This window comes from Capra hircus, chromosome 7, assembly GCF_001704415.2.
Source record: "Capra hircus breed San Clemente chromosome 7, ASM170441v1, whole genome shotgun sequence".
Classification (NCBI taxonomy): domain Eukaryota; kingdom Metazoa; phylum Chordata; class Mammalia; order Artiodactyla; family Bovidae; genus Capra; species Capra hircus.
Window position 1 is genome coordinate 2855328 of NC_030814.1, and position 13695 is coordinate 2869022.

Here is a 13695-nt window from a genome sequence, read left to right on the forward strand (position 1 = left end):
AGCAGCGTTTCACAGTTTTCTTCTGCTGAACTACCCTACTCGGTTGTCAATCTCTGTAGTCTGGGTGGCACTAATCATTCCCGCTCTTAAGTTCCTGGAATAGGTGCAGGGGGACCAGGCATCCCCGTCTGGACCATCAGCATATTCCCTGCCCCAAGCAGTAGTTCAGGGATGAGCATGTGACCCAACTGGACTGATAAGACTCAGTCGAAAAATGCTATAGGAACTAACTGGAAAGACAGCTTTCAGCAGAGACTGCGAAGCTAAGAGACAGTAAGTTCCTACTTGACAGTGAGCCAACCCAAGAAGCAACTGAGAACACTCTGTCTCCAGATTCAGTCACCTTTAGTTCAGCGAGTTCAGAAGTTACTGCGGGGAAACAATTCTCTTTGCATTTCTCAAGTCCCTGCTCCGAGTCTCCTAAGGAAAAGGTACGACAGGGATACCTGCGTAACAGATAGAAATGGGCAGAGTAACTCCCTCAAGATAGGGACCCCCAACGAGCTTTAGAGAAATGAAGTCCTTTTCTTCCCTTCCCTGGTAGACATTCACCCACATTCTTTTCTTAACACATTTCTTCTGCTACATCGTATTTTTCACTCATACTGACCAATATTCTAGGTTACTAAATCTAAAGACACTTTCCCTCCCCCCTCAGATCCGCTCAGTGAGTAATCTCTCTCCCTCTGCAGGGTGTTCTCAGCCCCACCAGAGTTTCACACTTAGTAACATCAGGCAATAAGCTACTTCTGGTGGCTCGGTCACGAAGTCGTGTCTGACTCTCACGACCCCGTGGACAGAGGAGCCTGGCAGGCCAAGGTCCATGGGATTCTTCAGGCAAGAAAACTGGAGTGGGTTGCCATTTCCTTCTCCTGCATTGTAGGCAGATTCTTTACCAACTGAGCTACAAGGCTTACTTATTATTTTATTCAAGAAATATTTGCTGGGAGGCTCCTAAGCTGTGTGTCATGCATTTTTCTATACATACACACACACACACACACACAACAGAGGGGTACCCCTCTAATATAGGGTAAGAAGTGACTGATCCGCAATCAGCAAAACATCTAGCAAACTCACAGCTCTTGAAAATCAGACTGCCTGCCTACTAAGAATGGAACAGGAGGACACTTAGTAAAAGTGCGAGGATGTTGGTATATTGCCTACTATGCCGCAGTCTTCAGTAAGGCCCTTCAAAAAGGCGGCACACTTTGAGTCAAGTCTTAATAAAAGGAAAACCTTTTCAGTCTTTCACTGCAAACGCAAGATGGCTGATAATCCTGCAATTTACAATGCTGAAAATCAAATATCCCTAAACTAAAATTTGTGTTTTTAACCACACAAAATAAAAGGTGGGGAAACCCTGGAGCTCCAGGCCCCTCCACAAGCATCCTAGCAAAAGATATATCAACGCCCTGGGAGCAGGGACAAATGAGTTGCGCACTGTTACTTCCAAGAAGTTGCTCAGAGTGGCCTAGAGATGGAGGCCAAGATGAAGGTTCAGAAGCTACGGCTTGCTTGATTTCAAATCCCTGACTACTGACACATTGAACTGGGAAATTCTTTGTTGTGGGAGGCTGTTCTTTGCACGGCAGGATGTTTATCAGTGCCCTGGGGCACTACCTCTCCACGCCAGCAGCACCTGCCTAGTCACCCCTCAACGGAGCCCCGACTGTGACAATAATAATGTCTGCAGACAGCGCTAAAGGTCCCTGGAGGCTTAAAAAAAAAAAAAAAAAAGTCGCCTGTTGGAGACCCACTCACCGGCTTAGGGTGGCAAAGTTTAGAGACATTCAGGCAACAGTTTGATACAAAGACCAGGGTTTGGGCTTTGGGAACCTGGGAGAAGTTGATCAAATACAAATAAATCAGAAACTTACTAAGTTCATAAGAAAGCTGTATTGCCAAAGAAACTCCCAACAAAGCTGTTACTGCCCAACCCTCAAAATGCCTCCCTGGACTCCAGCCTCTCAACAGCAAAACGGCTCCTGAGGCCACACAGCCCCCAGCAAGGACATTCTTCTCAACACCCATCTTGGCCGTGACCAGGAGGAAACACAACAACGACCTTCCTCGGGGGAGAGAATGGACAGACACAGTGCTAACCAAAAACCTGATTCTATTGCCAAGGCGAAAAGTTCGTGCCACCCTTGACCACTGAAACATGTACACAGCGCGAACTGGAAAATCTCCGTGGGTTTCTTCCCCTTTTTCTCTTCTCCGATTCAGAGTTTTTATTGCCCTTAGATTCTTCTCTTTCTATCACCGAACGCTGGCTTTATTATAATCAGCTATATTTATGACTGAACCGTAAGTTCCTTGACCCTAAGGCTGTCTTTTCAAACAGAATTGAGAGCAATCAGCCAGTGATCCTAGACTTAGGCAGTAATTAAACAAGTCTTTGGGTTGTCCTCCTCTGCTGGGCTCAAGTGGTAGATGGATTGGAAGCTGCAAGTGAAACACTGCGTCTCATTAGCGGAGGGCATTTTTCAAGGGTTTCTATGTAAGGTAGGACACAGAGGCAGGCTGGGAAGGTTGCGGTGAAAGCCTTTTCATCACGCTGGGCTAGCATCCACTCCCTCTCCCCACGGTCACAGGACCGTCCTCCTGCCTCAGGGGACCTCCCATCCGGACTCTCCATTTACCTGGCTCCCACCACGGGACTGACCACGCTTCCTAGTCTCCGCTGCGGTAGTTCATACCTGATTCAGACCTGGGTTATCATCATATGCTGACTGCCCAGACCACAGGATCAAGGATGAAAAAATGACCCAATTCCTTCAATGAAATGCAATCCCAGAGCCTTTGCTAAAATTACGAGTAGGAAAAGGGCTGTCTAGGCTGGGCTTACTAACCTGAAACAGTGTTAAGCCAACAGGGAGCACCACAAGGAAAAACTCTCCCTGAAAGCATATCTAACAAGAGAGAGCCACCGAGGTGGCTGAGGCCATCATTTGAGCCCCTCAGCCATCCACACCTGAGGAGACTACACCCCTCTTGCTCCCAGTGCCCCAAGATACTGTGAATGGGGTTTTGGTCTCATGCAACTGAAAGATATTTAAAAATCTAATATCAGTTACCAGTTATCAGACAAAAGTGGTGTTAATTTTCAAACCAAAAACAAAACAAACAACCTGAAGCAATATGAATTAAACTCAGTTCAGTCACTCAGTTGTGTCCGACTCTTTGCGACCCCATGGACTGCAGCACGCCAGGCCTCCCTTGTCCATCACCAACTCCCGGAGTCCACCCAAACTCATGACCAGTGAGTCGGTGATGCCATCCAACCATCTCCTCCTCTATCGTCCCCTTCTCCTCCTGCCTTCAATCATTCCCAGCATCAGGGTCTTTTCAAATGAGTCAGTTCTTCGCATCAGGTGGCCAAAGTATTGGAGCTTCAGCATCAGTCCTTCCAACGAATATTCAGGACTGATCTCCTTTAGGATGGACTGGATCTGTTGCTATCCAAGAATTAGAATTACTTGCCTGAATTCACACACCTAATCGCTGGCAGCACAGATCCAACCCTGAGTGGGTCCAGCTCCAACGCTCTTTGCACGACTTCTACTCTTCCTCAAGAAAACAGGGTGAAAACTCCTCTGTGCTTTAAAATCCCCTGTAGCCAAAAAGTAAGACCTTACCTGAAGTGAATACAGCATCTGCTAAACAACCAAAAGAGGAAGAATCCCACAACTTCCTGCTTTCTGTCCCTTTCCTGCAACAACTTGCCTCCTGAATAACACAGAACATTTCTGCATTGTTTTTATAATGTAAGCTACTGTAAGGACGTGTAATAGCAAGTGTCTCTAAGCAAAGCCACGTCAATGTTAGGGTAAACCAGATCCAAAATAATGATAGAACATCAGAACCTTAGAAAAAGGCCGTCACCACAGACAAGCGACTATTCTGTTATAATTAATTGTGAAACTCAGAAAAGGACACCCAAACCATCTTATAAGTAAGAATACTATTATTTATGTTAGTATTTTAAGATATTTGTCAGAATGATATTAACTTGTAAAAAGGAGCAGCTACTTAAGAGTCAAATCTCAATATTATTGTTGAGTGTGAGAGAGAAGGGAAATGGGATAGAATTTATGAATATAAGACCCCTGACATTTTCAAAAAACCTAAAAGCTATGGGAATTTTTGATGGAGCCTGAACATTAGATAACGACGTTTCGCAAGCCAACTTCTGTTTCCCTAGATGCACACTGACCCGCATCCAGTCACTGGACCCACCGTTCCATTTTAAACCGACTAAAGCATGCCTATTCTCTGGCTTTCATCTACCACTCTCTTATGCCTCTACTTCTCCTTCACTTCTAGCAGTTGCTTCCCTTTTCAATAAATTTTTTTTACAAAGCAGCAACATTTTATCACTTGACAAAAGTTATTATACAGGATAACTTCAAACTGAGAACACAGTCAAGGTGACACGTGGACACTGGGCAGCTGAGTGGGGTCATGAATATCTCAGGATCTCACTTCCAATAAGAGGAAATTATTTCAGTAACACTTCAGATATTTCAACATGAACTTTGAGTCACTCCCAAGTGGATGAAATTGCTGCTAAATCCAGGACTGCTAATGGTTCACTATATTTTTATGTTTATCCTTTATATGAAAGACCTAAATTTAAATCCCAGGTATCACTTTATTGGAAAATCTCCTTGGATATGACCTAAGATTGGTTCCAGATCACAAAATGAAAATACAAGTTATCCAATCTACAAGGTTGTGATGAAAATCAAAACAAATGCATAGAAAAGTCGAATGTTTTCAGCAAGTACTAAAGAAATGCCAATGCCCCTCGCTCATAACAATATCTAAATCCATGCAATGTACCCAAAAACTTTTACAGACGGAAACTGCTTCTTACTTTGAGGTTAAAGTGTTGAGGAGGGGATAAAGGGTTACGCATAAAAATAATAATGCAATATATATGTGGGTGCGTGCATACTCAGTTGCTTCAGTCGTGTCCAACTCTTCGTAACCCTATGGACTGCAGCCCACCAGGCAGGCTCCTCGGGCCATGGACAAGGCAGGAACCCTCCAGGCAAGAATGACAGGTGGGCTGCCACTTCCTCTCCCAGGGGGTCTCCCCGACCCAGAGATCAAACTCGTGCCTCCTGCATCACCTGCACTGCAGGCGGGCTCTTTACCCACTGAGCTGCCTGGGAAGCCCATATACACACACACATGTACACATGCACGTGACTACTGGCAAGAGAAAGAATCAGTCTCCTGCTTTGTGAAAAGCCGTATTATATTCAAGTCTAGGCGAAAATTCTTATACTTTGTCCGACATAATCCTTTATAAATAATCAGGATAATGATTTATCAAGTTATTTGCCATTAAAAATTACCTGAGATGACTGCATTGCTCTATTCCCTTTAATTCCTCTCCTACTGCCAACTTATTCGATATCTAGAAAGCAAAGAGGCTTGACAAAGTGATGGTACTTAGAACATATGAATTTGGAACAAACTCACGATGGACTAAAAAAAAAATACAACAGTGACTGGGTCAGAATCATTAGAAATTCCACCAGACACCACAAACTCTACACTAAAACAAACAAAAAGGTAATGCTTAACATGTTTCTTTTGCTCCTACCAAAGCAAAATTTTCAATCCTCAATGAAAGTTAAAATGATGACTAATCTGTATAAGAATGTATATGGAAAGCATGTGATTCTGAAGCAAGTATCATTCAAGAGAAAGTCAGAATACTGTATAAACACTCTCATGAAGTAATCGTGTGGCTGCTAGGGCGGCTACCGACGCATCTGTTGCCAAAACTGAATATTGGTAGAAGAGTCAAATGCATTTTTGTTTGCAGAATGTGAAATTAACAAAAAGCCCGAACGCCTGACGGGAAAAGCTCGGGAAACCCTCCCAAGCTGAAGACATTCAGAGAGCAGAAGGGACACAAACTCCTGAGTGTCCGACTGCTGTCAAATATCACCAAGAAACAGCAGCAAGCAGCAAGCACTACAGGGACCGAGGACGAACTCTTCAACTTCGTGACAGTGCAGCTAGCTTTGCAATCAAGCCAGAAACACTCTTCTGGTCGACAAACCCACAGACAAGAAAAGCCAAGTAGAAGAAACTTCATATGTACACTAACAACGTAATGTAAAGACATCCAGCCTTCATTTTAGAAGCAAAAACAAAAAAATGTTTAACAACTTTGAGGACTGGAGTTCTGTTTACAGAATTATTAAGGGTCTGAAGGGATCACCTGAACTTTTCAATTAAATCTGACTGCATTTTACGAAGGTAATTTTATCCTAGGTCCGCAAAGATTTCAAGAAATACCACTTGCTAATGCCAAGGGTCTAATGACTATAATTTTTCTAAATCTTTACTTCAACTTATATATTATATATACTACTTCTATGTAGGATGAACTATTTAAGGGCAATTTCATTCACAAAATGTAATCTTTAAAAAATTTTTTCTGATTGAGCGAATGTAATGAACATCATTTATACTAAACACCTAGACTATAAATATTCTACTATTAAGAGTTTCCCCTTTTCCTAAAACCATTTGTCCCACTCTGGAAATACATTTTCTATAAGTAAAATAAGTTATATTGGAAAACTAATTTCAATTTTTCTATAGTAAATTATTTACTATAAAGACCACGGTGCTATTAGTCAAATATTTTTAAACGTTCATCATCAGTTACTCTTAAAAATGTAAGGCTCTTCAGTATCAATTACATAAAATTAGTAATCTCTTCTTCTGTAGCATTATAAGACTGATAAGAAGAAGTGAAGAGTATTCATTTCAGGAAAAGGCAGAAATAACTTGGGCCTCAATGATATACTATAAGGTGTGTCTCAAGTATTTGTTACTAGTAACAGCTATTTAGCTTTTTTTAATGACCCACTTTCCTCGGAAAGAGTGGATTCAAGTTTATCCCTATAGCAGTGTCAGTCTCAATCACAGATGGGATTACAGAGGGCACAGCAGCAAACTTCATGTTAGAATACGCCCCACATCCACATGCCTTGTACTGAGGTGGGGGAAAACATTGAGAATCCCTGACTTAAAGCACAAAATCTTTGTTTTCCTGCTGATGAGACAGTAAGGACTATTTAGTTCAAATCTTATCTCTACTCAATTCAGAGTTTGTCACAACACCCAAAAACTACAGGATGGTCTGTGTATTTAATTATAATTGCATTCTTTAAGAATCAAAATCCCACACTTTGAACACACATTTTGAAACAGGGATGCCTGTAAATACTGCTCCCTAAAATGTAATCCTATAGGAGACCGGAAGAGACATTTCTGTAGGAGACAGAAAACACTCAGTTAAGAGTTTTGTGTATTATTACATTTGAAAACAGAGTTTTAAACAGATTAAGTAAATGCAGCTTAAAGTGGTGGGCTGTATTAGTTAGAGATTTAAGAAGGTGACATTTAGTTTTTCTGCACCACTTTTAGGCAAATATTTGTGGTTGAAAGGAATGTAGGGAAACCATCCAAAAACAGATGATAACAATATGAAAGAAAAATAATCCAGGAATTCAGACGGACTGGACATGTTTCGAGGTAAAAATCATTTAAGGTCAATTTCTGATTATCACTACTGAGATAAAATAAGCCAACAACTATTACCAAAAAAAAAAAAAAAAAAACAGCTAATCTGAGATACTTCTATTTGGTTGGTACAAATGTAAATGTCTTTCAATTTCAGTCAATTTAATGTACATTATTTTAATTTCCAAAGTCTAAAACTTATGGACTTTTAGGACGGCAGAATAAACACAGCAACACCTGAGAAGCAAAAATAAAAACTACCGTGAAAGGAACTGAGTGTAACGGCCGAGTGCTCCCTGAATGCAGGCATCTTACCTCGACTGTCGCACTTCTTCTTCATGACAACCTTATGGGGCAGTTTTATTAACACCATCCCCTTTTTACAGATGAAGAAACTATGATTTACAACAAGGACTTACTGTATAGTACATGGAAACTGTTCACTGTTATGCCACAGCCTGGATGGAAGGGGAGTTTGGGGGAGAATGGATACATGTATATACATGGCTGAGTTCCTTCAGGTGCACTGGAAATTATCACAACGCTGTTGACCAGCTATATCTCAATACAGAACTAAAAAGTTTTTAAAAAGTAAAAAAAAAGAAACTATGGTTTAAAGAGATTTTTAAAAACTTGCTCAAGATCCCACAAAAGAAAATCCTCATTTCTGACTGAAACCCAGATTATCTGGCTCCATAATAAAAAGAATTTTCTTTTCACTATACCCTGCGATCTCACAAGAAACACATACATTGAACTTTACAGTCTTTTAATCAAAACCTTCTGAAGGAGGAGGAGGCAATATTAAGCTTATAGTGAGCAGTGGTACCTTATAAGGCTAAAAATTAGTCACTGTTTGATAAGTATAAATTAAAACTTAGGAAATAATTCCAAGTTATGCATGACATTAAATTTGTAAAAGCTGAACATGAAGTATCTCTCCAAAATAGAAAAATCCAAAAGTTTCTGTAGACAGGCAGTAAGGAAACGTCATCTTACTTAGACATTCTGAATTCCAAAGAAAAAAACTTGAAAGGCTTCATATTTTGTCAGTAATACAGCAGTCTCATACAGTTAACTAGGACTATGTTTATACTTAAGAAAAAAGAAAAAGTGGGTAATTGCCTGGGACTGATTCTTTTGTTCTGACTCTATTCTGTTCTCTATTGATTCTTTTCCATTTTTCCTCCAGATCTTGGAGCCCTCTTCTAATTTAGGCTAACTGAGTCTCAAGTTCAGGAACTCCTCCAAGTTTAGATGTAAGTGCTGACACACTGCAATGAAGACCATAAAACTGCAAAGGTTGGTAGAGCGTTACAGAAGAAACAAGAGTTTCAGTTATTTTCAAAACATTAACTACCATGGAATTACTTTCCTTCTGTAGTTTTCTGAATTGATTTTAAGGCATTTAACTTTCATAATAAAAAAAATAGTTGAGGGAGATGGAAGGGAAAACTTGGAGCTTTGATTAAAAAACATCTCAATATTTTATTCTTTCCAAAGTTCCAGAACTATGACCTGCTTGTTCCCTTTTATTTCCCAATGGCATCGCATGAAAAATTAACCATACATAAGCATGCCTGGTGGTGCAGAGGTTAAAGCGTCTGCCTGCAATGTGGGAGACCTGGGTTCAATCCCTAGGTCGGGAAGATCCCCTGGGGAAGGAAATGGCAACCCACTCCAGTATTCTTGCCTGGAGAATCCCATGGATGGAGGAGCTTAGTGGGCTACAGTCCACGGGTGGCAAAGAGTCGGACGCGACTGAGAGACTTCACTTTCACTTTCACTTTCAAGCATGCCAACTGGTTCCAAATAGGAAAAGGAGTAGGTCAAGGCTGTATGTTGTCACCCTGCTTATTTAACTTGTATGCAGAGTACATCATGAGAAACACTGGGCTAGAAGAAGCAAAAGCTGGAATTAAGATTGCCGGGAGAAATATCAGTAACCTCAGATACGCAGATGATACCACCCTTATGGCAGAAAGTGAAGAGGAACTAAAAAGCCTCTTGAAGAAAGTCAAACAGGAGAGTGAAAAAGTTGGCTTAAAGTTCAACATTCAGAAAACTAAGATCATGGCATCTGGTCCGATCACTTCATGGGAAATAGATGGGGAAACAGTGGAAACAGTGTCAGACTTTATTTTGGGGGGCTCCAAAATCACTGCAGATGGTGATTGCAGCCACGAAATTAAAAGACACTTACTCCTTGGAAGGAAAGTTATGACCAACCTAGATAGCATATTGAAAAGCAGAGACATTACTTTGCCAACAAAGGTCCGTCTAGTCAAGGCTATGGTTTTTCCATTGGTCATGTATGGATGTGAGAGTTGGATGGTGAAGAAGGCTGAGCGCCGAAGAATTGATGCTTTTGAACTGTGGTGTTGGAGAAGACTCTTGAGAGTCCCTTGGACTGCAAGGAGGTCCAACCAGTCCATCCTAAAGGAGATCAGTCCTGGGTGTTCATTGGAAGGACTGATGCTAAAGCTGAAACTCCAATACTTTGGCCACCTCATGCAAAGAGTTGACTCACTGGAAAAGACTGATGCTGGGAGGGATTGAGGGCAGGAGGAGAAGGGGACAACAGAGGATGAGATGGCTGAATGGCATCACTAACTCGATGGACATGCGTTTGAGTGAACTCCAGGAGTTGGTGATGGACAGGGAGGCCTGGCGTGCTGCGATTCATGGGGTCGCAGAGTTGGACACGACTGAGCAACTGAACTGAAGCATACCAAAGTCAAATGAGATATGGAAAAATAATGAGGCAATCCAAAGAGCTATACATTCTGACACACAGCTCAATTTCAATATTTAAGAATGAAATATTGTTAAGTATGAAAAACAGATTTTGGGCATACGAAAATTGAAATACTTTAGCCACCTGATGTGAACAGCCAAGTCACTGCAAAAGACCCTGATGCTGGGAAAGACTGAAGGCAAAAGGAGAAGAAGGCGGCAGAGGATGAGATGTGTAGTTAGCATCACCAATTCAATAATCACAAACTTTGGCAAACTGCAGGAGACAGTGAGAGACAGGGAAGCCTGGTGTGCTGCAGTCCATGGGGTCGCAAAGAGGGGTCAGGCACAACTTAGCAACTTAACAACAAAAAAACACTGAAAAGCAGGATTCACATACTTAAAGGGCAGGAATTTCCTAAGTATAGGAAAATTATAAATATATATACACATACATGAACTTATACCCATTTCTTATTTTTTATCATAAATTGAATTTTTATATTAAAATATTTATCAACACCATGAAATAACACATCAGATAGCTTTGAGTCCTACCAAAATTAACTTCAATCCCTCTAAATTACTTCCTTTTCCATGGAAAAGTTATATTTAAAAAGTTCATGTTTGTAAGGTTTCTTTTTCCACTACAAAAACATTCTCCTTCCAAAACAACATACATAAGGTTGATTCAATTAAGTATGTTACCAAAACAGTGCATAATTGATAGTCCCTTCATCTCCAAAACATGCTCATTTAAAAATCAAGTACAAAAGTATAATCTATTAACACAAGTCCAATTTCAAAACAAAACTTTTATTTGTATAACAAGTTCATTAGATTTCCTTTTTTTTCTGATTACCAAAACACAATTAACTTAAGGCTTTGATTTACAAAGATGATGACTGCTTTATAACAGCCTCACGGAATTCAATTACTATGGTTGTTATAAACACTATTTCCATCTACAAACGGAAATAAGCACTTTACAATATTTTGGTATAATACATATTTATTCTGGTTTTCAAAGTTGATCATTTCAGTTCTTCTGTTCCTGAGTATATACCATGTAACAGCTGTTCCGATTATTGTTGTGTAGGTGGTGAGTATTCACCAGCAACTGAACTTGCCTGTATTGTTTGAAATTTTTCAACGTGAAATACTGGAGGGGGGAAAAAGGCAAATGTGAAATGTTCACAGACCAGAGTCATAGGTACATTAATAGCTGAAGATGAAATGAAAAGGGCAGGTCTACCAAAAGCCTGACTTATTTCAACTACTGACATCAAACTTTGAAATAGTGCAGAAGCTGCATTAACCCGACCCCAAATAATTTAACATGGTATATATTTAATGAAGAGAAACAGATCTTCTGCAAAGGTCTTTCATGGCAGAAACTGGGAAAAGGTTTCCAAGTATGCCTATGTACTCCCTTTGAAAACAGTTCTCTTGGCTCAAGAGAACTAGCAGAAAAGACGACACAGACGACAAAACACACACTGAGTCTTCCTTTGCATTGACTGACAAAACGCTTGGCTCTTCACGTGTGTGCTTTCCTAAAGCCCACATAGGTGGATACAGCAGGACTATAACACTGCTGTCCAAGAACTACACTTTGCAAAATTAAAGTCCCCAGTCCGTAGTTGAAACATACTTTCTAGTCTTTAATCACTGAAATAGTTTTGGTCTATTCTTACTGATTTTTCTATCAGACTTTTTACATCGCTGACTCCATTTGACAATTTAGTATTTTAAAACATCTGGAGAAAGAGGAAAAAAATAGCACCACACCTTTAGAGTAATTTATGTCAAACTGATAATGGGGCCGCTACGAGTATATATACAGTGGCTTACGAATTTAAGATTAAGGCTTTTTAACCCTAAGGCAAACGAAAATAAAAGTGCCAGCCTTATGAAATTAATACACGGTGGGCTGCACTGCACTGCCTATCAAAATCATAAATGCACAAAAGTAAAAAGCGACGGCTTCACAGTTAATTTGTGCAAAATGTAGCACGCTACCAACACCAACCCAGGTAGCGTGTTTCGGAAGGTGGATCCTGAATGTGGGAGGCAAGCATAGAGCTGGCCCCGAGGTGCCTCCAGACACCTCCCCAGCCCTAAACGGCAAGGAGGGAGCAGACCCCCCGGAGTCAGCTTCACGCCTCGTCCGCCTCCCGAGGGTCACTGCGGGCCGCAGCGGGAGGGGCGTGGACGCTGGGGGTCAGGGGTGACAGGGGCGAGCTGGGGGCGGGCGGAGCGGCTCTGAGAGGCCGCGGCGCCAGGACGGGCCGAGGGTTCCGCGGAGACAAGCGGGTGCGGGCGCGATGGGCGGCGCCCGCGCTGCCCCGGCACCGCCCCGCAGCCCGCAGCCCCCGCACCCGGCGAGCGGGCGGGGCCGCCGGCCCGCCTCACCCCGCCGCCTCAGCCCCGCGGCGCCGGCACGCGCCCCCTCAGCGTCCAGTCGCGGGCGGTGAGGAGCGCTGGCCTCGCCCAGCCAGGCGGGCGGCCGGCCCGAGCCCCGAGCAGGGGCGCGCTGCCGCGGGCGCGGGACGCCGCGGAGACCCCGGCGCCGGGAGCGGGAGGAGGCGGCGGCGGCTGAGGGCGGGGACGGAGCCCCGGGCGCCCCTCGGCGGGCGCGGAGCGTGGCCCCGGCTCTCGGCCGGCCTCCCCCGCTCTCCACCCCACCTCCCCGCGTTGCCCTGGGCAACAGCGCCCGCCGCGAGCGGCGCGGAACTCACCTACCTAGAACCTGACAAGCGGGAGCCCCTCGGACGCGGGAGCCCGTCGCCACCCCGCGTCACGGAGCCGCCCCAGCCAATGGGTGCCGCCGTCACGGGCCCTCGCGGCCAATCCGGCGGCGCTCCGGTCTCCGGGCGCCCGAGAGCTGCCGGCCAATGGGCGCCGGCAGGGGGCGGGCGCTGCCGTCCGACCCCGGCCCTCCCCCACCAGCTCCCGGGGGGCGGGGCGCGGCCCGGGCTCCAGGCCCGCCGGGCGGGCTGCGGGCGGCGGCCGGCGGCGTCACAGGAAGCCTGGGGAGGCTCGCCCGCCCGCGGCCGGGAAGCGGCCGGGCCGGGGGTGATAAGCCGGGGCCGCCTGGAAGGGCCTGCCCGACGGCTCAGCGGCCGGGAGGGAATTCAGGGCGTAGGGGCGGGGGCGTGACTAAAACGCCAAGGGCCCCGCAGGCGACGCCGGGCACTGAAGTCGGCTTTGGGGGCGCGGACCCTCCACCCGGGGTGCGCGCGCGTCACCCCTTCTCTTCGTGTATCTTGCATGCAGCTCTTGTAGCCTTCAACTGGCTTTCGGCTGGAATTGCCATAAAGACGGGAGCTCCTCATTTCTGTAATTCCCAGTACCTGAGACCCTCGTAAAAAGGCAAGACACGAGGTGCTATAGTTG

General features: G+C 44.1%; 1 protein-coding gene across 3 annotated transcripts in view; it reads right to left on the reverse strand.

The window, feature by feature from the left end:
• The window catches only part of FER (FER tyrosine kinase), a 465560-nt gene extending 452349 nt beyond the window's left edge, over nucleotides 1-13211 (reverse strand). For all 3 annotated transcript variants that reach the window (XM_018049986.1, XM_018049985.1, XM_013965817.2), the window contains exon 1: nucleotides 13042-13211. The gene's annotated coding sequence lies outside the window, so the exon portion shown is untranslated. The remainder of the gene's footprint in view (nucleotides 1-13041) is intronic.